General features: G+C 32.4%; 1 protein-coding gene across 1 annotated transcript in view; it reads right to left on the bottom strand.

Annotated features, from left to right (window-relative positions):
• The window catches only part of LOC133205673 (actin, cytoplasmic-like), a 222067-nt gene that overhangs the window by 136067 nt on the left and 62529 nt on the right, over positions 1 to 23471 (bottom strand). The gene's annotated exons all lie outside the window — the stretch shown is intronic.

Genomic DNA, 23471 nt, shown 5'->3' with positions numbered 1-23471 from the left:
AACACTATTATTCGATATCAGTGGGTCTTCCCTCCACTTTTTTGAAAGTTAATCCTCAAAGTTTGCATGAAAGTATACGTTTTTTTTGGTTACAAAAAATATGGAGCAAAGACCCCCCTATACCTTAATAATATACTTTTATGACATAACATTCGCGTCTTTTCGAGAAATACTTGAGTCCATTAAGTCAAGGGTCATATCACAATTCATAACAGGCTTAGCTTTTTAAAAAAAGCTGAGAGTCATCCACTGGAATACAGAACGTTTCTTTCTTGTTTTGTGATGGTATATGATTTGGTTTATCCATCATGTTGTGTTCATTAAAAGTCATTGTCGTCTAAGTTAAAATTCGCGCAGTCGTTTTCTTATTTGTAACATAATGCTGTACATAATAAATGATAAAGCATAGAATATATTTTAGTTAGGTTACATCGTGATCTTTATGATGATCTCCAATTAATTTCTCTTGAGCGCGGACATCAGACAAAGTTCGTCTCAGAAATGAACAAAGCCACTATCATCCCAATCATTGAACGTTGAAGAATGTATACATTTTCAATTTTACTGTTAAATTCTATAAATGATATAGATTATGATGCTTAAAAGGAAGGTAGATCTTGGGTTAGATTGTGTTAATTATAATTAGATAAAAGTTTTTAATCGTGCAGGGGTTCGAGGCAATGCATGATGGGGGAAGGGGGAGGGGTGCATACTGTACGTATATTTAATTCAATTTCTAAATTTAAGCATTCATTGTAGTGTTATTAGGAAAGAAAAGAATTGCTTCCAAAATAAAGTAATAAACTGGAAATTCAAAATATTTTATACATACAGTACGTATATCCTAAAATGATACTGGATTCCATCTCGCTCACTCTCTCTAATTGGGGGGGGGGGGGGGCTGCCTATAAATCCGCGCAGTTTCTCTCAACTATCGCAGTTCTGCTGTGGTCAGTTTCTCACCTGTGGGCGCGGTTCAAGTGCACTTGTAAGCGGCACTTACATGTCTATCATCGTGTAAATTATAAGACTTTACACATCTTAAGTGATCTTCTGACGTTTTCATAACTTTCATCATTAAAGTGAAAAGAGATTCTTTTTTTTTTTTGTTTTGGGACCTTTGTGCAAGTGGATTGTGTGAATTCCGACCCGTACAATGTCTTATGCAAGGTATTGATCGAGGGAGTCTAGAGGAATACACACAAATCCGTGAACTTGCAACGGCGATTGAGGGTATATATGTGCTCTGCATATAAACTTCTCATCTTCTATAAGAAGCACTGAAATATTTTCATAGTATCATATTTCCCACTTAGAACAATCTCTTCTTTAATTTTTCGTTGAGAACGACGAAGAACAATGCAGTCTATAAATAGATCGAGGTCGCGTCTTTGTTTAGAGGTGTTTGTGAAGAATCACGCCCTTTGGTTGGAGCAAATAACACGAGTTTCTTCAGAACAAGTCCTGTACATCTTTTTCCAAGAATTCTAAATTACGCAAGCGCACTTGCAGTTTCATCCCACCGTAACTAGTCAGCCCGTGGGCTGACTAAACATGATTCAAATGCCACTCTTCATCAGGACTTGTGTAGTATAGTGGTTAGCGTGCTAGTCTCGAAAGAAAATGATACTCAGTATTTTTATTGCTAGGGTTCGAACCCAACCAACGAGTACCACATTATTTTTCATGGCCGCAACCGGGGGGGGGGGGGGCGGGGGCGTGCACCCCCCCCCCCCAATAATTTTGCCGATATATAGATTACTATTGTAAACCTAGATACTATAAGATTGTGCCCCCTCAATAAAAACGTCTGATGATCTTTTTTTTTTTCTTGACAAGGAATTTTTGGTAGTTGATGACCTTGATGACCCTATGGCTGTGCCCCCCCCCCTCCCCCCCCCCCCACCGGCAAACTGAATTTGCTTCCTACGGGCCTGTTTTTTTTTTAATAAAAGAATAAATTCCTCAGAAAAGTTTTGTTTATCATAATTTCATAAATTTCAATAATGAGAACTTTACTCTAAATACTAAATTCACAAATTGAACATAATTTTTAGCCGGGCTTATTGCTCAAAGAACAATTGCCGGCTATTGTCAGCCTGTTAAAATAGGAAGTGTCGACCCACCACCGCCAATTAAAGTTACGTGTAAAAATATAGCACTTACTCTCAACCACTTCTGAGATAATACAAAGGCTAAATAAAGCAACAAAAATTAAGGACATACGCAACGTACCTTACCTACTGATAATTTTTCAAGATATTCTTAATTTAAGATTATAGTGCCATCAGCTGTTCATCGACAAAAAATCAGCATGCATTACCACGGGTTTTGAAAAGATATCAATTGATGAAAATTCTTGTATAATTCAAAGAAAAATACACAAAAATTACTAAACACATATTCTAGATGTTTTGTTTATCCGAACTTGTTTTAGAAGAAGTGTACAACAGCATATATAGACATACAAATGTAGCACACAATTCCTTTAAGTAATGGAACTCTTCAACTCCAGGGAAAAAGACAATAAAGTTCAAACTAGGTTGCGTATGTCCTTAAAAGAAGTTTTATCTTTACAAATAAACATCAGTAGTAATGACACTGAAAACTTCAGTCATAAGTCAAACACCATAGTTCCTTTGCGTAATACGGAAGCGTATTAGTGCCAAGTAATATTTTTTTTAAGTTGGTAATTCCAACTTTAAAGTTGATAATTCCAACTTTAATCTTGGCTTTTCCAACTTTGAATTTGAGATTTTCTAGCCCCTCCTCCCCCTTTTTTTTTTTAAAAAACTTTTCCCCCTTATTTTAAATTATAACCAACTTTTTAAATGCAAAATTATACACTGAAATAGATTGGTGAGCAATTATTTTTTAACTTGACCTTCCCTATGACCTTACTTATATCTTCCAATTTTGAAAACCCTTATAATTTTTGGGGTCCATCTTATATAATTATACAGAGAATAATTTCATACAACTCCGTACATGACAGTATTTCAATCAAACCTATTTAAGAGATCAGATATATATTTTGTTATGTATGAGAGAATAAGCTTAAACAAAGATTTGGTGTTTTATATATGGGATGAATCAACACTATATTACATGTTACAAATACAACTGAACTAAATGTATCAATTCTATTTGTGAAAACGCCATGAAATAATTCTTTCTTTCATCATAATTTCATAATTAAATCGTTTTTTTCCATTGTAATTACATGTATAAAACAGCGACACAAGTCCAGCTAGAGGCGCGGATCGAAAAATTTTCAAAGGGGTAAGGGGGATTGAAGAGGAAATAAGAGTTGTTATAACGTACGTTTACAGAGCTAAACGACAACTTAATAGGAATACTCAGGCCGGTAGCAATAGTTTCAAAAGCGAGGATGCGGGCAAGCTTGACAAAAATTTGACGAGCAAAAAAAAAACACCAAAAAACAAAGAGAGAAAACAAAAAAACAAACAAACTAATTAACTGTCCAAATCCTAACAGTGGCAAAAAAGGGAGGGGGGCAGCAATTAAAGGAAAATTTACTATAGCAAAACAATATATACTCAGAAAAAGCCCCCCCCCCCCACGTTCTACGGGCCTGATACTATAATCAATAACAACACTTGTTATAATAAAAACTGATTAGACGGCATGTAAAATTAAAGTAAAAGTAAAATACTGAATTTCAAATTTGAATGTAAACCAGGCCACCTTGCTTCAGGGATTTGAAAATTTGCCCTTTAAAAGCCCAGTATTGTATCTAGATCGACCCATTTAAGAAAGATTGCGTGAGAAAATTTTAAAATTTATGTTATTGTAAGTAAATATCTACCTCGCTACCACATCTATTTTTGTGATTATTTGAATTGAGTAGTTAAATTCTTCAAAGGGAGAAAAAAGCCAAAAATAAAAACAAACAATATACAAGAAACACTACTTTTGCAAGCCGAAACATAAGTATGTCCCCTCGACCCCAGCGGTGTTATATTGGATTTGAAAACAGTAAATACTCTTCTAAAGTTGTGCAAAATTTCAAATTTCTAGAAATAAATGGACCATTTTTAGTTCCACGGCAGCTGCAGGTATTTTGGATATTCAAACTCGATAAACTTGGAGAGTGAGACACTTACATATTAATACATGTACATGTATTATAATTATAATCAGATGTCAATCTCCATCTCGTTCCACGTAAATAATCCAAGTTAAAAAATAAGTGACACAGATTAATTGCTCACCAATCTATTTCAGTGTATAATTTTGCATTTATAAAGTTGGTAATAATTTAAAATAAGGGGGAAAAGTTTTAAAGCGGGGGGGGGGGGGGGCTAGAAAAGCTCAAATTCAAAGGTCGAAAAACCGAGATTAAAGTTGGAACTACCAACTTTAAAATTGGAAAAGCCAACTTTAAAGTTGGAATTACCAACTTTAAAGTTGGAAAAGCCAAGATTAAAGTTGGAATTACAAACTTTAATTTAAAGTTGGAATTTCCAACTTTAAAATTGGAAAAGCCAACTCTAAAGTTGTAATTACCAACTTTAAAGTTGGAAAAGTATATTATAATACTAATAATTTCCTTAATTTGCAAAAATCGCACAAATATTGAAATTATTCGTCCATGAAATAGTATACACATACCAAAGAGGGCAAAAATGATCATTTCTTCATACTGTAACACAATTTTTCCATATGAGTGGGTGTTTTCCTCAAAGTATGCGTTATTGTTTGGGTTCGAACCCTAAGAATACCACATTATTTTATTTAATTATAGAATAATATTGCCGGGAATTTTTTTCGGAGAAAAATTTTGTGCAGGCTCGTACAACGGTTTCAGACGTGAAGGGGGTGGGGGACAACTTCCCAAAACCATCTGACAAAAAACCCTAAACTGATCAAAATCGGGGGAGGGGACTTCACCAAATAATCAGACAAGCCGAATTTAAAAAAGAAAAAAAAGAAAAAAAAACTTAATTAACTGTCGAAATTTGGAATTTGCCAGAGCTGGGCCTTGCAGCAGCAAAAAAAAAAAAAAAAAAAAAAAAAAAAAAAAAAAAAAAAAAAATGGGTGGGGGTGGGGGTGGGCAGCATCTAAAGGAAAATTTACCGTAGCAAAATGCTATACTCAGAGAAAGGGGAAAGCGGCTCCTCCACTCCGCGTTCTACGGGCCTGTAACGTGTCATAATTTCATAAAATTTAATTTTTAATAAGAACTTTATTTACTAAATTCATAAATTGAAACTTGAATGTGATTTTTGAACGTATGAAGCTTTAGGCATTTTACACGCCTTGTTCGCCTTTCTTCTTTGCTATAGACATTTTTAGGATTATTAATCCTAAGGAGGCTCATTACACCAACAATTTCATATTTCATTTCAACACCACTTATTATGTAGATTTCAAATGGAAAAAATGACGGTTATTAAGTGATTTCTGAATTTTTTTCTGATTTTTGTTAAACATTTTTTCCCCCAAGTTTCTTATTAAAAGAATTGCAGAAATCTCGGAGTCAAGTGATGGATATTATCTTCAGGCATGAAGAGAAAATGACCACACCTATCGCATGTTTGCGAATGTGCGCCGAAGGCTCAGATGAGCTATGCTGATCAAAATTTGCCCTTTGTCGTTGTTAACTTTTTACAATTTCATCTTCTTCTCCAGAACAGCTGTGCCAATTTCAAGCAAACTTGGCACAGAGTATCCTTGGGTGAATGGATATAAACAACTTTGACCTTTTGACCTTGACCTAGGAATTTGCCCTACTTTTGAAAAACTTTAACCTTGGCCATAACTTTTGAATGGTTGGTGCTAGGGTTTTCATATTTCACATGTGTATTTCTTGTGAGAAGGCCTTTCCTTGGGCACCATTAATTTTGACCACTTTTGAAAAACTTTAACCTTTTCCATATCTTTTCAATGGTTGCTGCAAGGACTTTCATATTTCACAGGTATATTCTTCGAGACAAGACCTTACTTTGGGTACCAACATATTTGATTTGCATTCGAGAACGTTTAACCTTCGCTATAAGTTGCCATGCGGGGGCATCAGTGTTTCACAAACACATCATGTTTCTTTTGCAGTTAGCTTCAATGTACTTTGGGGGATGGGGGTGGAGGCCCAGTCAGAAAAGCTAATTTGAATAAATTTCATTAAAAAATCATTTAATAAAATTTGCTTAAATGTCTTTTTGCACAGAAAATAATATAGTTGCTGACAACATGTATGTGATACTACTTTGATTAAATCCACAGCTGCATTTATGTCTTTGCAAAATAATGAATTGTTTTCCAATAAATTCAGTTGAAACGCCAACTCGTGTTCAAAGCCCCCCCCCCCCTCCCCGGTTCGTTCATAAAAATCTCTGAAGGTGTCTGTGAACTACTACTGTTGAACTACTACAACCTAATAACATTGCTAATAGACGAATCAGAGAACCGAAAGAACAATTTCCTATCAGAATTTAACAGATTCAAATGCTATGAAGAAATCAGGTATGTAGCATCAAATTGTACAGAAGAAATTACATTGTTTTCATAAACATTCCGGTGGATTAATGGGGGTACCTCAAGAACTTAAACTATTTGATTTTCATCTAATTTTGTAAGACTGAAAGACAGTTTAGTTTCTAAAAAAATCACCACATTGTAACAAAATAAATAAATGTAATGCGTCTTAAAAATCCAGGGGGGCTACACCAAAGTTCGATTTTTTTTTTTTACTTTCAATGGGTGGGACTTGTCCAAACCATAAAATGGATATATTTCATATTTTTATTTATTCAAAATGTATTTACTTAACATATCAATAAATCAGCTACCTGTATCTCGAATTGCGTTAGCCATTTTCAAAATTGCATAAGTAGCGAGGGTTGGTCATAGAAAATATGATGAAAATATGATGAATTCAAAATTAAGTAAATTTGAATAAAGTTATATCTGTATCTTACATACATGTATACATGGCCAAAAGAAGCAAGTTCTGGGGTTGGAGGGCAATTTCATTTGGGATGGGGCACAAGCAAACAAAAATGCCTTGAAAAGAATAATGGGGCACAGCCATAAAGTAGGTTCATTTTAGTTTTCTATCATATAGTATTTATTGGTAAAATTATTAGGTGGAAAGTTGTGGTGTCATTGTTCCGACTAGCCTGATATAGTCCAAAGGATTGTTCTATCTCTAAGACCCGTTCTTTTTTAAAAATCATTCGGTTTTGAACCAAAAGATATACAATCGCCATGTTCACTTTAGACTTAAGACAGCTATCTAATTGTCTTAAGATTAAGATAGATCTTAAGATTTTCATAAGATATGAGAGTTTTGTGAAACAGCTATGGTGCAATCTTACGATAATTTTCGCTTAGTCATAAGATAGTTTTGTGAAACGGGCCCCATGATCCTCTATAGTTCTGAAATATGAATTTCAGATTACAATATCAGTATACTAAATAGTGAGCATCTACCCTTTGAAAAAAATCTTATATTTGAAGATGTATTCGGTGAAACGAGGAAGGCTTCATATACGGCACTAAGAATGAACTAGGAACTTAATTTTCCTGTTTGCTTCAAAGCCCTTACTGCTATATTGAAGTATTACAGTGTACAAGAGATTTAATGGTCTTAACACTAGGAATAACGCTACAAATGAAATTCTCAAAACAGCTAAATAAGAGGATGGTTATCTTTTCATAAGTGGTTCGTAGGGATAACTTACACATACACATGTATATGAAACATAAAGTAAAACTATCATCATTAGACATTGCAAATTCTGAATTTTCTGCCTACACAGATTTAAAATGAATATATAAAAATATGCAACTTCAAAATATTTAATTTGCAGTCAGTTAAACTGACTTTTTTTGTGGTGAAAACAAGAAAGACTATAATTTGCAAGAATGTCTTCAACTAAATTATCAATAAAATTGTGTGTTCAAATTTGACAAAGCACAGAATTTCTGCACCCTCTTTAGAAATTTAAAGTAGTAGATATTCGAAACCTTGCATACCAAAAGAATCTTTGTAAACATGATGTCGGAGATTAAATATATTTTATCTATGATTGTTCTATGGCTGCGGCAGTGGCATTATTCGTAGGGAAAGTAGTCCCGAAGTTATTAATATTTTTCTTGTTAGAACGTAAAAATTTAGTTATTCTTTAAAAATATTAATTATAAAAGCGCATGCATACTGACTGTTCCGACAAGTATAAGTGAGCTTGGGCTTTTACAACCTCACTCGGAAAAGTTGTGTGATACATGATTTATTAAATGATCCCTTTCAGTAGTAGCAAATTTGATGTATTTTATCATCTTTCTGTCTCTCCCTCTCTCTCTTTTTTTAACTTGAGGGTGCAAGCCCCATGTCAGCTCTGTGTAACTTCATCAGTTAATGATGAAATCAGACACCTAATAAACTAATAAACACACAAATCAGATGCAAAAATCATTGAAGAAAAATAAACATTCATAAATGATTCATTTGATAAAATCATAACAACACACTAAAATTTTGCAGTTATCTTTAATATGTCATGATTATTAGTCAATAAGTGATCAATGTAGGTAGTGAACTGATTTTGGTCCACAACACAAAGAATCACAGATATTTTTTTTTGCCTTGGCAATATTTGAATTGCAGCTTTCTGTATCAGAAATAGCATATTCTAAATGTACAGCTCAGGGATGTTGCTATTTTCCCAGTCTTACAAATAAATAGAAATAGGACTGATAATAAACAAGTTTAATGTTAAAATTATGTCAAATTATTACTTGTTGAGAATGATATGGCAGCTTTCACTTTTGATTGGTTTTTCTTATGTTGGCACTAAAACAATAACATGACATCACACCAGGCTTTAAAATAACATCACATGTGATAAATGCTTAAGTTGTTAAAACTCAAAAATTAATTTGGAAAAGCTTTGTTCTCTTCAGTATTGAGTAATGCAATATCCTCAGCAGGGGGATTACAACCTGCAAAATATATTAAACATTATGCAGTTTATTTGCTGTATTAGGACAGTAAAACAAATGCATAGTTACTTAAATATTAGTACATATATATGTCAAATATTGCAATGCATTTTTCAGTCACAATTTTTTATCCCATAACATTTTGATGGTTAACTGTTTATATTTTCAGACACCGCCTATTTTACCAATACTAAGACTGGAAACTGCTGCAGTAGTAAAATGTGGAAATTATGTTTTTCCAAAGGCCCTACCTATCCAAGTTCACCCTGAAAGCATTCAAACCCTGACACATGAATAAGCCCAATGGAACAAAGTGCAAGGAGGCTTCTCTTGAAAGGAGCTTTATTTTGCAAGTTCATTACAAACATTTATGCTTTAGAGTTTACTTAAAACATTTGAACTATTTAGTGTTTAGTAAGTGTTAACTAAAAACATGTAAACTATAGATGTTTTAGTTCAGACTGAGTCAAGTCAAACATTTTAAGCCAATTAAAAATGTAATGTACACATGTAATACATGTAGAAAAAATTCAAGCCAAGAAATGTAAACAGTATATATACATGAACATTATATATGTTATTGTATTTTTATAATGTCACTACAATTCAGTGAAATAGAGAGATCTGCCATCAACTTATCCTTATTACATTTTTATACTAAAGCCATACTTGACATGTATTCAGGTTTATCATGCCTTGAAGTTAAATACCTACTTTTTATAGTACACTCTACTTTTCAACTCAATAAATTTGATTTCAGTATAGTGAACTTTTATTTACAACATCAATTTTCAGGAATATGATGAACTGCATTTGGTACTGATTCTCATATAAACATATGACAATTACCAGAATATGTGGGTCATTGTTTTCCATAATTGTTTTCTGGTGCTGAGAACTTCATCTGTAGCTGAGACATGTGATGTTGATCTCATGGATGAATGTGATTTGCTAATCACCTGCACATATCACCTTCCAGCAGTTTTATTGTGATGATTCCTTCAAATTGAATACAGTGAAAGATTAGCATAATTTTTCCTTAAATAAAAATTTTCAAAATTTTCGAAATTGGTAGACATTGAAGTAATTGTTGCAGTATTTACCATAAAATGCTATACATTTGATTACATGGTTATGTACTAGAACTTACATAACAGTAAGCATGTCCATGAAGATTTTCTGCTTTGGTGTAGCTTTCACAAAGAACTTGATTCTCTTTTGGTAGGTTTTTTAGTTGGAGTTATTGATTCATATCTTACTGCAGGCACTGGATCAGAGTATTTATCAAATGGCTGTCCATCAACAAATGCTATAAGTAATAAAAAAATGAACATATTTTTAAAAAAGTAAATTTTATGTAACTGAAAATATTCTACACTTACAAATGTTACAATATTCTATGAAGAAGACTTAAGAAAACATTTATTTCAATGGCATATGAAGTGTTGCTAATTCAAAATAATGAAATAACAATAACATAATTAAGTGAATACAATGTACATAATAACTATTAATATTCTTGTGTCATTTTTAGATTATACATTTGAAATAACACAAATCTACCTGTATTCCTAAGTAAATAGTTACACTGTACATGTACATATCTGTTAGGCTCTTGACAGTGTTAGGATATATATTAGGCCCATACACAAATGAAATGAGGGACATGTTAGCTGGATTTGCTCATAAGAATTTCATATTGAACTATAGCCTATTTCAATCTGATGACATACATACATATACGTGTCATACACAGGCCGGGTATGCAGATCTGTAATAGGCCTAACTTGGCCTGTAACAGCAGAAATACATATAACTTATGATCTTCAAAGAACGATGCGATGACTGTAAACATGGAAGGATTAGCTATTTACCTTCGAACATACGCTTGTTTTAACTAATTTGTTGAGCATATCTTCGTTTACAACTGTAGTTGACTGGAACCAAACATGCACACATCAGATTGGTAATATCACCTCGCTTTTCAAAGTCTTTCCGAGGTTTCAGAAAAGGACAAACACTTTTCTTACTTGGGAATGATCGGGGCATCTTCTAAAAGTCTTGCAAATGTCCCAACAAAAACGTCTTATCAAAATTGAGCGCTCATAAACTTTCCGATGAAATGTCGACTTTTTCGCTGTTGTCGGGCAAAATGGCGGCGCGTCCTTAGCTTCAGAAGGTGTGTGTAAACCGAGCGTTCTGATTGGCTAACGTTCCCGTCAATCAAAAATCGGCGATCCGCCAATTGACACTGTATGGAGTTTGCATGTTGGGGAGCAATCGTAACTACTCGGCCATTTCCGTAACCACAAATAACTTTTTATTCGGGTGCGGAAAAGGGCGAGCGATCCGAATGGTTGGGGAGCAGTTCTTGAAACAACTTGAAGTAAAATTATTAAATTAATAAATGTTTGACGAGAAATAAAACACAAATTAAGGCATAAAAAAAACCATTTAGATTTAAAATTAAGGAAATTTTAAAAACTTTTATTAATGACTTTTATGTATGTTATCAATAAGGAATTATTCCAATGAGCAATGGAAAAAATAACGCCTCATTTCCCCATGTGCAAATGCTAACACAACTACAAATAGATTGGCCGCTGCTGCGGCCGCTAATGAGTGACCAGAATCTTAATTTTGATTAAAAGGGTTGTAACAGAGGTTAGACCAGAAGTTAGACCTGAAGGTCCTATTTTGCCTTATTTTTTCCATTTCTTTTCCATCAATGAACATTTATCTTACACTGTTTCCGGGATAAGGGTTGATTTTAACACGTATAATGAACGTAATTTTTTGAATATTTATTTTTTTTTTCTCTGATTAATGAAATTAAATTAAAGGCATGAGTTTTGAAGCTGGTCCTCAACAAGCACGGAATTTTATTAACAGTAATCTAATTTTTTTAAAAAGAAGATTTACTCCATAAAGTGTAATCATCGGCCGCTGCAACGACCGTGGGTGTGTTAGAAAGTGCACAAGGGAAAATGAGGCATTTTTTTGTTGTTTCGATACAATAAGTCGTTATTGACAGCATGCATCAGAGTTATAAATAAACAATTTCAAAAATATTTTTTATTAGGCATTTAATTATTTTTATCAATTTTAATCATTTATATTAATTGACGAATTTACTTCTTTTTTTTTAATACAAGAAACGCTCCCCAGCATGGAAGTGTAGAATGTATCAAAACAACTCGATATACAATCACGAGTTTCCGGAAAATTACAGTACTTGAAAAATCGGTACTAAATTTTGTTTTTGAATTTGCAACAGGTACGAATGACAAATGAATAATTTTTCGATACTTTTTTACATTTATTGTAATGTCCATCATCGCTCCTGCTGAAATCATCGGCATCATCACGTGCCAGCATAGATCCAGGGTATTATAATCAGCATATACAGCGTTTGCGGCCGTTCTTAAAAAACTAAGATAACCTCTGTTTGATGTGATATTTTATGTAGAAAAATGAATAAAATGAATAGAATAATTAGGGGATACATGTGCAGTGTAGCAGAGTGCTTGTTGAGTGCTTGTTGAAGGTGAATGGGCCACAATTGGCGAATTTTTATTAAGGCGTGCATTGATCTACAGAGCTTCACCCCCCTCACACTGGGATGGGCTGTATGCCTTCTCAAATCTTGGAAATACAAGCCAAAATCTGAGGAGGCCCACAAAGTATACATGCGCTGTAATCTGTAATAGGTAGATTACATGTTATATGTTTACATATATTTTGAACGATGAATAAATGCAATTTATTAGCCCCCCCTCCCCCGCCCAAACTGTCACATCATATCTGTTTATATAGACCTCATGTATATGCCTACTCCCTCGTCATATGGTTGGCATTCAGAACAACAACAACAATACACACAAACACACACAAAACCAAACAAACAAACAAAACGGAAAAAACCCTGTTCCCTGCCGCCCTAGCGAAACAAAGGAAGTTAACTCTTAACTAAATTCAAGGAACGAAAAAGGTAGACGAGGTTGTCTTTCATGGAAGGTTCCCATGCATTGATTTTGTGTCACACTGTGACGACACGTACTACTCAATTTTATTTCATTCCAATATGCATCTTAGCTTTTTTTCCCCTCAGAATGAGCAATACAAGCCCCATGATTTACAAATGATGATAATGTCGAGAAATAAAACAAACAGCTCTTAGACACAATAGGGTAATTTCCCATTTGCATAATGAGAGTCAATAACGCAGAAGTCACTTCACTTTGAAACAGGAGGATGTTCTTCCAGATTTGAATACTTGGGAGGAAATAGTTTTGTAGATGTTAAAAAAATTATTTGTGAAATAAACTATTTAATTCCCTTTTAAAAAACTACGGAAGCCGATTGGTGCCAGGTAGAAAAAATATTTTATCTGGCGGCCGCCAGATAACTTTCTGGCGGCCGCCAGATAAATAACTGGCGGCCGCAAGAAAGTTATCTGGCGGCCGCCAAATAATTTTCTGGCGGCCGCCAGATAACTTATCTGGCGGCCGTTAGAAAGTTATTTGGCGGTCGCCAGATAACTTTCTGGCGGCCACCAGTTATTTATCTGGCGGCCGCCAGATAAAATATTTTTCTACCTGGCACCTACCGGCTTCCGTAAAAAACAATGTCATATGAGAGAAATCGATGAGATGACATATCTTATTCATTAACCATTTTGGATAAATGTCATTGAAAAACAATTACAATACAGACGAACAGACCATCTTATGTTGATTTAAAAGATATACATGATGAAAGTATTACAAGTACAACATAAATCATTTGAATGCAGCATTTGAACAAACACATGTATATTTATTATGTCTCCCTCACTTGATTACCATTGCGCTAGAACAAAGCGACAGGATACTAGGGGATGGGGGGGGGGGGTTCTGCACAAATACCCTGTCCAAATCAATGTGCATTTTTTATAAAGAACAAATAAAAAAGATAAACAATACCATATATATATATATATATATATATATATATATATATATATATATATATATATATATATATATATACATATATATATATATATATATATATATATATATATATATATATATATATATATATATATATGGTATTGTTTATCCTAAAATGGCGGATATATTCACAATCATGAATGAGAGGGGGGGGGGTGTAGAGGAGAGAAGGAAGGGGGGTAAGGAAGCTATCGTCGTAGAGGTGAAACATGTTCCCATATCAGAAATACAGCGAGTCATGTAACTTAAATGATAGCAAAGCAAAGTTTACTTCGGCAATGAACAAATATTCCTTTTCAAATGAAACAAGGGAGATTATTTAATGATGTTTTCAACTTTTTTTTCTGGGCTGGAATATATCATAAAGAAAAGCCCTTTGAATACATAGGAGGGAGAAAGCTTTCAGCTATTTCATATACATGATAATGTGATTTAAAACACAGAACAATATGAAACACAAGAGGGGTCAAAGGTGTAACCAGGGTACACTCAGATGAATTCAGCGGAGGAGGAAGGGGCTCACTTCTGTTATAATGGATTTAAGCTTATATATGTCCCATAAGTTTTGCTTATTTTTAAATGTATTTATCATACAGTATTAGAATTTTAAAAAAACAAATAAATAAATAAATAAACACACATTCTCTCACATACACACACTAAAAACAAACAACCAACAAAACAAAACAAAAACCAAAAAAAAAAAAAAACAAAACAAAAAAACAAAAACAACAACAACAACAAACTTACAAACAGAGAATTTCTAAACTACATTCAAAATGTATTTCATGATTTATTAATATTGTATTTTGCATTAAAGACGATAAAAACTTTCATGATATATATCTGACACAAGTACTGTAAAGAGTGACAGTTCACTTTGAAACAGGGGGAATTTGTAAATGTGTTAAGGATACATAACTCTGTAAACTTTAATGTGTTAAGGATGCATTACTCTGTAAACTTTGTAAAAATTGCTGCGAATTAGGGAGATAAATTTTGCGATCGACAAAATGATGAATCACCAACACTGCTCTGATTCATAATGTCAGAATAAAGGAACTGGTCATGATTGATTCAAATACATACATTGGTAAACTTTTCTTGCACTTGGTTGAACTTAGTTCTGCAGTATGGAAAACTGCAGAAAATGGTTGCTCATGATTTATCATTTGATTTATAATCGATGTTTGATTCATTTTTCATCATATGTAATATTACTAGTAATTGGGAAAATTATTTATCTTTTTTATTTATTACATAAATGTATTAAACAAGAACGGCGAAAGGTAAAAAATTAAACATCGGTTGTAAAACAGTTTCATTTAAAAGGCCTTAAGTTTACGTAAACAAAAAAATGAACACGTGTACGCCATTACCTTGTTCATCCCTGTTACTTTTCTACGAAGAAAATTTACCAAGTAATGCCAGATCTTTTATTGATTAATTTTTATTGCACACGAACAATGCGATTCCCCCCTTTGTTTTAGAATAGTTAAGATACGTAAATATACCCTGAACTTGTCGTGAAATTAAATTTTGCCTGATAGACACCATATGTTCTTATTATACCGTCAGGACACGTGCTGCACCACCCGACGTCTGAATTATCTCTGTTCATAATATCCGCCTTGCGCAAATTGACTGTTTATTAATTACCCGGTCTTTTTATCATTGAACAACAGATTGTTTCAGTATGTTATCTCTTATTATCTTATAATTCATTATATGATAAACTCGATTACAATGCCGAAAAAAAAACAATGCAAAGATCTGTAAAGGAAGCTTACAATACAATACTTGCTTACAAGAATTGGTTAAGTATTTGGTCAAAATTACATAGGAATAACCTTATAATTTGGTCATTGCGAAATATTAAAGTTCAATTTTAAAACAATAGAATTCAGCTATATCTTGAAGATGATGGAGTGGTTTCCGACGAATTTTGGCACATTAGACTGACAATATATTTACCTTTTTAAACTAATTCAAGATCGTAAATCGACTTCTTGGTAACATTCATAGGCCTTGAAGAAGCATTCGATTTTGTGAACAGAGATGAACAGTATAAACTACAGATGAATGGAATTAATGGTCATATTAAAAAAAATAGCATTTTATTACATTATTATCCTCAGTGAAAATGAATTTGATATGCAAAATTTTCTTACCAATTGGTGTAAACGGTGGAGATAACAGGTGAATTGTGCTAAATCAAATTTAATAACATTATTTTTTAGAAAACGCCATGTATACAAATTCAACATGGAGAAGAAGAGTTGTAGTATGTCAGTCAATATCGGTATCTTGTTTTGATGTTTCACAAAAAGATGGTCTGCAATATAGTGACAGAGACTTTCTCTTGGTAAAGCTGAGTTTTTGGGTCATCAATGATTTCAAAAATCATGGTTATAAAGATATCGGATTCAGTACCTTTGAAACACCTTTTCAAAATTGCGTTCTATTGTTCTAAAGTTAGGGATTCACATACCATATGCATTCTTTAGGACTCGTACAAAATTATTCTATTTGATTTTTCTTAGGATTACAGGAATGGTGAACGTCTTTCCAAAAGAGTTTTCCTTTTTATGCTATCAAAACAAATGGAACAAGATATTCACCAATAAAGAAATTCTATGTGAAATTGTGCTCTCTGACTATCTGCTTATGTGTTATATAAATCAAGCGATAGTCAAATTGTTTAAGTTTTATGAAGAAGAGAGCAAGTGGAAATCGAAAATCTCGTCTCTACCTAAAATGAAAATATTCGTGACTTTCAAACATAAAACTAGAACCTTGCGTAACAATGTACATGAAGAAACAAGAACTGTCCTTGATGGCGCAGTTTAGTTGTAGGATCCTTCGGATTGAAAAGGTCAAGGTCGAAACGAACTCCCAGATGAATTTTATTGTGTTAAATGAAACTATCATATTGAAAATCTTGAATTGCTAATTGGAGGTAAGAGGCAAAATTCACATGATACATGTAACTAGTTATCATGTAAAATTTGCATTTACATTCCCCTAGTAAATTCAGAATTTACAATATGATATATCGGAGGATCAATACAGGAATATTTAGCAGTTCTTATTGCATTTTAAATATGCTGAAAACTTTAGGAAACTTTTTGTAGAGTAAATACATGTACTAGTAAGCTCATAAACAAAGGTAGATGTAGCAGACAAATTTAACACCTTAATGAAAATAAAGACAAAATGAAAAATTTATTCATTTAAACGAAAATATGCGTACAAGTCTCAATGTTTTTGTGCGCTCTTTTGAAAATTTGAATAATTGTATATGTATGCTAAGTGCTATAGCTCCAGTGCGCCGGGTGAAATGTTTATTAGATATAATTAGATAATTACTTTGCAATGATAATGAACTAGTTTTACTTATTACCTTACTTACTAAATATCATAGTTCTTCCCATTATGCATTGCGATTCTAATTGATCTGCAACTGGAGACAAAATAAATACGTGTGAAATATCGATTTAAAAAAAGATATACCAGTACATATGTTCTATATTTTTCTGTTTTCCAGTTTTGTAATGTTGATGATTGTGTAAACGAGAAAAGGTAAGTAGGTCAATTCTTTACATACCGAGACAACTCTCGATGTGAAATGGCACCTTAAAATCCAGCTAATATTTACACAGAGTTTAAAATTCGGAAGCAATTTAACAATAGTTCAATAAAAATCATGACTATACCCCCTTTCCAGTTCCGTCAGTCGTTCAGCTATGACGTCAAAGAAGTTTAAATTTAAACATCTGAAGGACAGTTTGATAGTTTTCTAATGCAAAGATCCTTTTAAACGTTTAGTGTTTAATATAATACTTCAATTACATATCTGTAATCTATTCTAAAAATTCCGAAATTCTTCCTCGGTGCCACTTTCGTCAGAACTTCTAGATGGAAGTTGAACTTAAGTCCAATCTCCCTAGCCAATCACGCACACACACAGTTATTTTATATATATGCAATTATTTTATATATGTGTGTGAGTCATTTTACGAAGCTGACCATCATGTCCATGCAAATACATCCTCTGAAGAAATGAAAAATGCAGCAACCCTTATAATCTTAGGTTTTCATTCAACATTTAGATTATAGGTTAAAAAACTTTCATATTATATAAAGAAGATAGGCGAACAAGGCGAGCGAAGTGCCTATAGTGCGACAAATATGAAGGTGAAAAATTAAATCTCAATTATAACAGAATCTTCTTTGATATTTTATCTAACATTAAAATATACTTTATGTAAATCTCCACAATTTGCAAAAATCTCACAAAGATTAAAATTATTTGCCTATGAAATGGAATACACACACTAAAGAGGGCAAAAAGAACCATTTTCTCATATTATAACATAATTTTTCGATATGAGTGGGTCTTCGCTCAATTTTTTTGTTTTTTTGAAAGTTTATCCTCAAAGTTTGCGTAAAATTATACATTTTGTGGTAACAAGAACACTATACCTTAAAAATACACTTTTATGACACAATATTTGCATCTTCCGAGAAATACTTAAGTCCATTTAGTCAAGGGTCATATCACAAACATGATTTATTAGGAGCTGTGTAGCCTAGTTGTTAGCGCGTTGGTATCAAACAAAAATGATACTCAGGATTTTTATTGCTATGGTTCGAACCCAAAGAATACCACATTATTTTTTGATAACAGAATAATTTTTGGCGGAATATTTTCCTCAGAAAAGTTTTGTTTCAAAAATTTCATAAAGTTCATAAATTTCAATAATGAGAACTTTACTCTAAATACCAAGTTCACAAATTGAATATGATTTTTACATATCTGAAGCTATAGGAATTCAGTATGCTTTCTTCACCCATCTCCTTATCACAATGAAGACTGTATTATATTGATGGTGCCACTTTTGGCACTGTATGAACGGGTTATTTGCTGACTAAAGTGGACTGACTGCAAAACATACTCTAGTCTCTAGACTATACACGTTAAATGTTATTCTTTTAGCACCCCCCCTCCAAAAAAAAAAAACTGTATACTATATGTGCACGGTTTATGAAATAAATACATGTAATACAGGCAGTGGTATCAGGAATTAGCCCCCCCCTTTGTTATGTATTTTGTTGTTAATTTAATATGGAAATTTGCTGTTTATTCAACTTGAACATATTAATTGAAAAGCCCCCCCCCTTCCCCACTGTCTGTGGAGTATGGCGGAACTTTTGCATCTTATTGTATCAAAAAAAAAAAGGAGAACACTTTCTCGTCAAAATATCCGATTTTTTTTTTTTTTAGTTTTGTTTTGTTTTTTTGCAGGTCATTAGCCCCTCCCTTTCTCCGGTTCCCACTTTGAAAGACAATGCTACATACCCACAATACATGAAGAGAGTGGTCATTTAGTATTCTTTATAAACAGTACATTTTTTTGAACTAATATTTACTGTACAAATTAGGGCGGGTGGGTGAGAAATTGATTCGATAATTGATAGATTGTTTGAAAAGTTAAACTCACAGGAGAACATTCTGTAATTTGATTAATTAATTAATTATAAAGGTTCTGCTCTTTTTACAGTCAGAGTGATATTTGTTAATTACCACATCTGAGTTTAAACTGAGTTATATAAGCAAAAGGCAAGGTACATCAAAGATGATAATTAAAGATTATAAGTACATAACAATTACATGAAAATGATATTTTTTTATGTTAGATTTTAAACAATTTACACATAACGCTGCTAAATTACATCTCTGGAATTGGTGTTTAGAGGTACCTGACTTATACCGCATCTCTATGCTATTCAGTAAATGTGTCTTATTGAAGTTTAAGTCCCTGTCAGGAACAGGAGGGAGAAATCTGCTGCCCCTTTTCCCGAATTCGCCAAACAAACAAACCAAAACAAACAAACAAACAAAAAACAAAACAAAAACGAAAAAAATCAGGCATGTATGCAATATGCATATATTATCTTGTATATAGATTCTTAAAAAAATATTTCTGAACTATTAGTACCGGTTCTTTATATTTATTTCTTCACTAATTTTTATGTTGACTTAATTTTTGGATGAAGTTGGTAAAAATTTGAAAGGCGGCAATATTATAGTTTTCTAATGTAAAGATCAATATTTTAAAAATATATAATAGTTTAATAACATATCTGTGGTCTCTATAAAAAAAAATTTCAAAGTTATTCCTCAGTACCACTATCGTCAGAACGTCTTATTAATCCTATATATATTAAAGGTTCTACTCCTATTACGACTAGAGTGATATTTATAAATAATTACCATAGCGAGTTTTAACTGAGTTTTATTTAGAAACAAAAGGCGTCTCAGAAGTAAGCAGCAAAAAAGAAAAAGTACAAAATAATTTCAAATATAGTTTTAAAAAGTGATAATAAAACAATTAACGCAGTAAATTGTTAAATTACATTTATAGAGGTTGTATATAGATCATTTGTTGTGCTGTACCATGTCTCTCTATGCTGGCTGAGGAAAGAGAAATCCCCCATCTCATTCCCTTTGGAACCTTGAATTAGCAATGTAGTTAAAAAATGAAAATGAAAAAATGAATGCAAATATTTTTTTGTACTTAAATTCTCTAAAAAAAAAAAAAAAATACTTGTACTTCTTGTAAAATATTTATTTCTTAATTTATTCTCATGCTGATTTATTTTTGCGGGTGAAGTTTGTAAGAATTTTTTCCTGGCTTATTTTTAACAACAGTACAAATTGAAAAGCTACCCCGCATGACATTAGAAAAATACAGAAAATAAACAAAACACAGACTAGCTGTGAATTCAACAACAACTTAAGATTCCAAGAAAAATTTCTACACAAACTTGCATACTCAGTATTATGTCCCTCATATCAATACAAAATACCCCCATTTCACTGATTAATTAAACACGGATTCCAAATATGTATAGTATAGTCTACAACGAAAGCTGATATTGTGTACAATTAAATTAACAAATTGAACAAAACAGTTGTTGTAATTCTTTTCTTATATATAATACCAGTACGAGTATAAGTATTATAGGGTAATCCCTATAAAACTGTTGCATGTTCAAATACAAAAACTGAGTTCATTTGCTTATCAACATTTGCTTCTCTATATACAAAATTAAAAACGAGAAATCCTGATAATTAAGGAGTTACCACCATCACCAAGTTAATTACAATTGAAAATGGCATGCAGTTAATGTAAATTCATGAAGTTCATCACGTTTAAATGTAGAGCAACTTTCATTGTCTAAAGATCTGCCTTTTTTGAAGTTTGGTTTATACACTACTAGATGAAATCCCGCGCAAGCGCGGGAAATTGAATTTATACCACTACCGACATAAAATATATTGTAGTTTCTACTGACAGCCTACAGGCTTATATCAGGAAAAAATCCCGCACGAAGTAGATGTACGTCTCCCCCCTTTTTTGTAAAAACTCGAAAAATAACAATTTCATTAATTGACGTTTATTGTGAAACATGTTATACTATGTTATTGATATTGTATACTTCTGATGCTCTTATTTCATTTCCGTCAAGGATAAAGCAGCTAATATTTACATTTTACTGATAAATTGATTGGGGTGTGTGTGTGTGTAAAATTTAACCGATACTTGGGCCTTGATGTATAAATATGTATGTACTTTATTGATAAAAATAATGTACTTTACTTTTTTTACAAATGAATAAGGTACATACATTTTTTTTTATAAACCAAGACCCAAGTACCTGTGTAAAAATTAGCTTTTAACGCCTGAATAGGCCGAGTATTTTATACAAAAGACTGTATTCAGAAAAAAAAACTGAAATGTATTGATAATACATTTTACAGCTTTAATTGTGTTTGAACAATACCTTATTCATTAATTTTCTCTTTTCACTGATGTAAGCAAGTTTATTACGAAGTACAAATTGTACTTCGGGTTCGTTGCCACGATGCTCTCAGTGAGAATATACACAAATTTTACCGATAAATTTATTAGGAAAACCTACTACATATATGTAATAGTCTTTCGATATCTAAATATATTCACAACTTATAGTGTTATCAATGATTTACAATTATTTCAATGACCAATGTTCACGCGGCGTTTTTCTTTTTAACATCGGGCTCGATCCTTTATGATGTTCTAGAAGCTTCCGTCAATATTAAGATCGGTGAATGACGAAAATAATTTGCACATTTCCCTTTTTAATCGTTAATCACAACTTATTTCTTTTATATCATTTAAATCAAGTTTTGATTGAATAATTCAGTGATGACTTTTTATGAAATAAATAAACGATTGCTTGTTGTCAATTTCATTAAAATTGCCAGTAACTTAGATCCGCCAACCGGAAACGCCACCGTACTCACGGTGTTGCTATTCCATGGCTGTTTATAGAAAATGAAAGTAGACTTTTAATTCAATGTACGATACTTACTATGCGAGTGAAATCTAAATATAGTTTACGGACATCATCTTGTATCTAGTTTATTCTTAGAGGAGTAAGTAAGAACTCTGGTGCAGCCGTTTCGGAGTTTATTTGCAAAATTTATTAATTTATAAGTATAGAAATTACTGGAGATTTTTTTTTTCAATGGAATGACCTTTTACTACCATTCCTAGCTGATATCAATGTGGAACAATGGTGCGGAATAGTATTACATTAAGAATATGGATGAGAAGGCACAGTGGTGAAACTGAATCGATGAGTTTTTGATTTACCAAAAAACAGTTTTTTTAAATACTTTCTCTTTTTATTTTTCAAGTTTAATCTGAAGTGTAGTTGAAATTATGAACCGTCCTTTTAGTTTTGGATAAGTTTTAGAGAAAAATGTACATGTATCATTGAAAAGATGATATTAAATGCAAATGCCGTTGGTTTGAAAAATAAACATAATGTAATGAGTACTTTGAAGATTGCAAGAAAAAAAAAATCATTCTGCATTTATATTTATCAGTCGACAAGACGTACTTTAAATTGGAGTAGGGAAAACTGAATACCAATTTTCAAACATTTGATAATGAAGATCATGATTTGGGTTTTACTGCACCATAATTTAAGTAACCCCGGTAACACAGTTCTGTTAATTCCGTCGATATACATGTATTCCCTTAAAACTTTTGCATGTTCTAAGACAAAATTACACAATAAATCTCGATAATTAAGGAATTACCACCATCAACTGGTGAATTACAATTAAAAATGAGAATGGTGTAAATGCATAAAGATCCTCACGTTTAAATGTAGAGCAACTTTCTTTTCTATAGATCTGCCACTATCCATTTTGCTTTTTAAAATAAGCTCAACAAGTTATTTTTTTTTTATAATGGAATTTCATTTTTCTTCAATTTCTAGCAACTTGTAAGACATTTCGAACAAATGAATTTTCTTTCATTATATCATATGACACTACGTCACAAACGTTAAAGCGTACGTCACTGCGTTATGATTGGTGTAGGGATGAGTTTTTGATTCATTGTGGTTGTACCTTCTTCTTTGTAATTTTTTTTCATTTCCAAATTTAC

Source organism: Saccostrea echinata, unplaced genomic scaffold (assembly GCF_033153115.1).
Source record: "Saccostrea echinata isolate AGI-Se365-2 ecotype Australia unplaced genomic scaffold, CSIRO_AGI_Sech_v1 ptg000002l, whole genome shotgun sequence".
NCBI lineage: Eukaryota > Metazoa > Mollusca > Bivalvia > Ostreida > Ostreidae > Saccostrea > Saccostrea echinata.
Note: the sequence above shows the minus strand (reverse complement) of the source record. Positions and strands in the feature narration are given on the sequence as shown.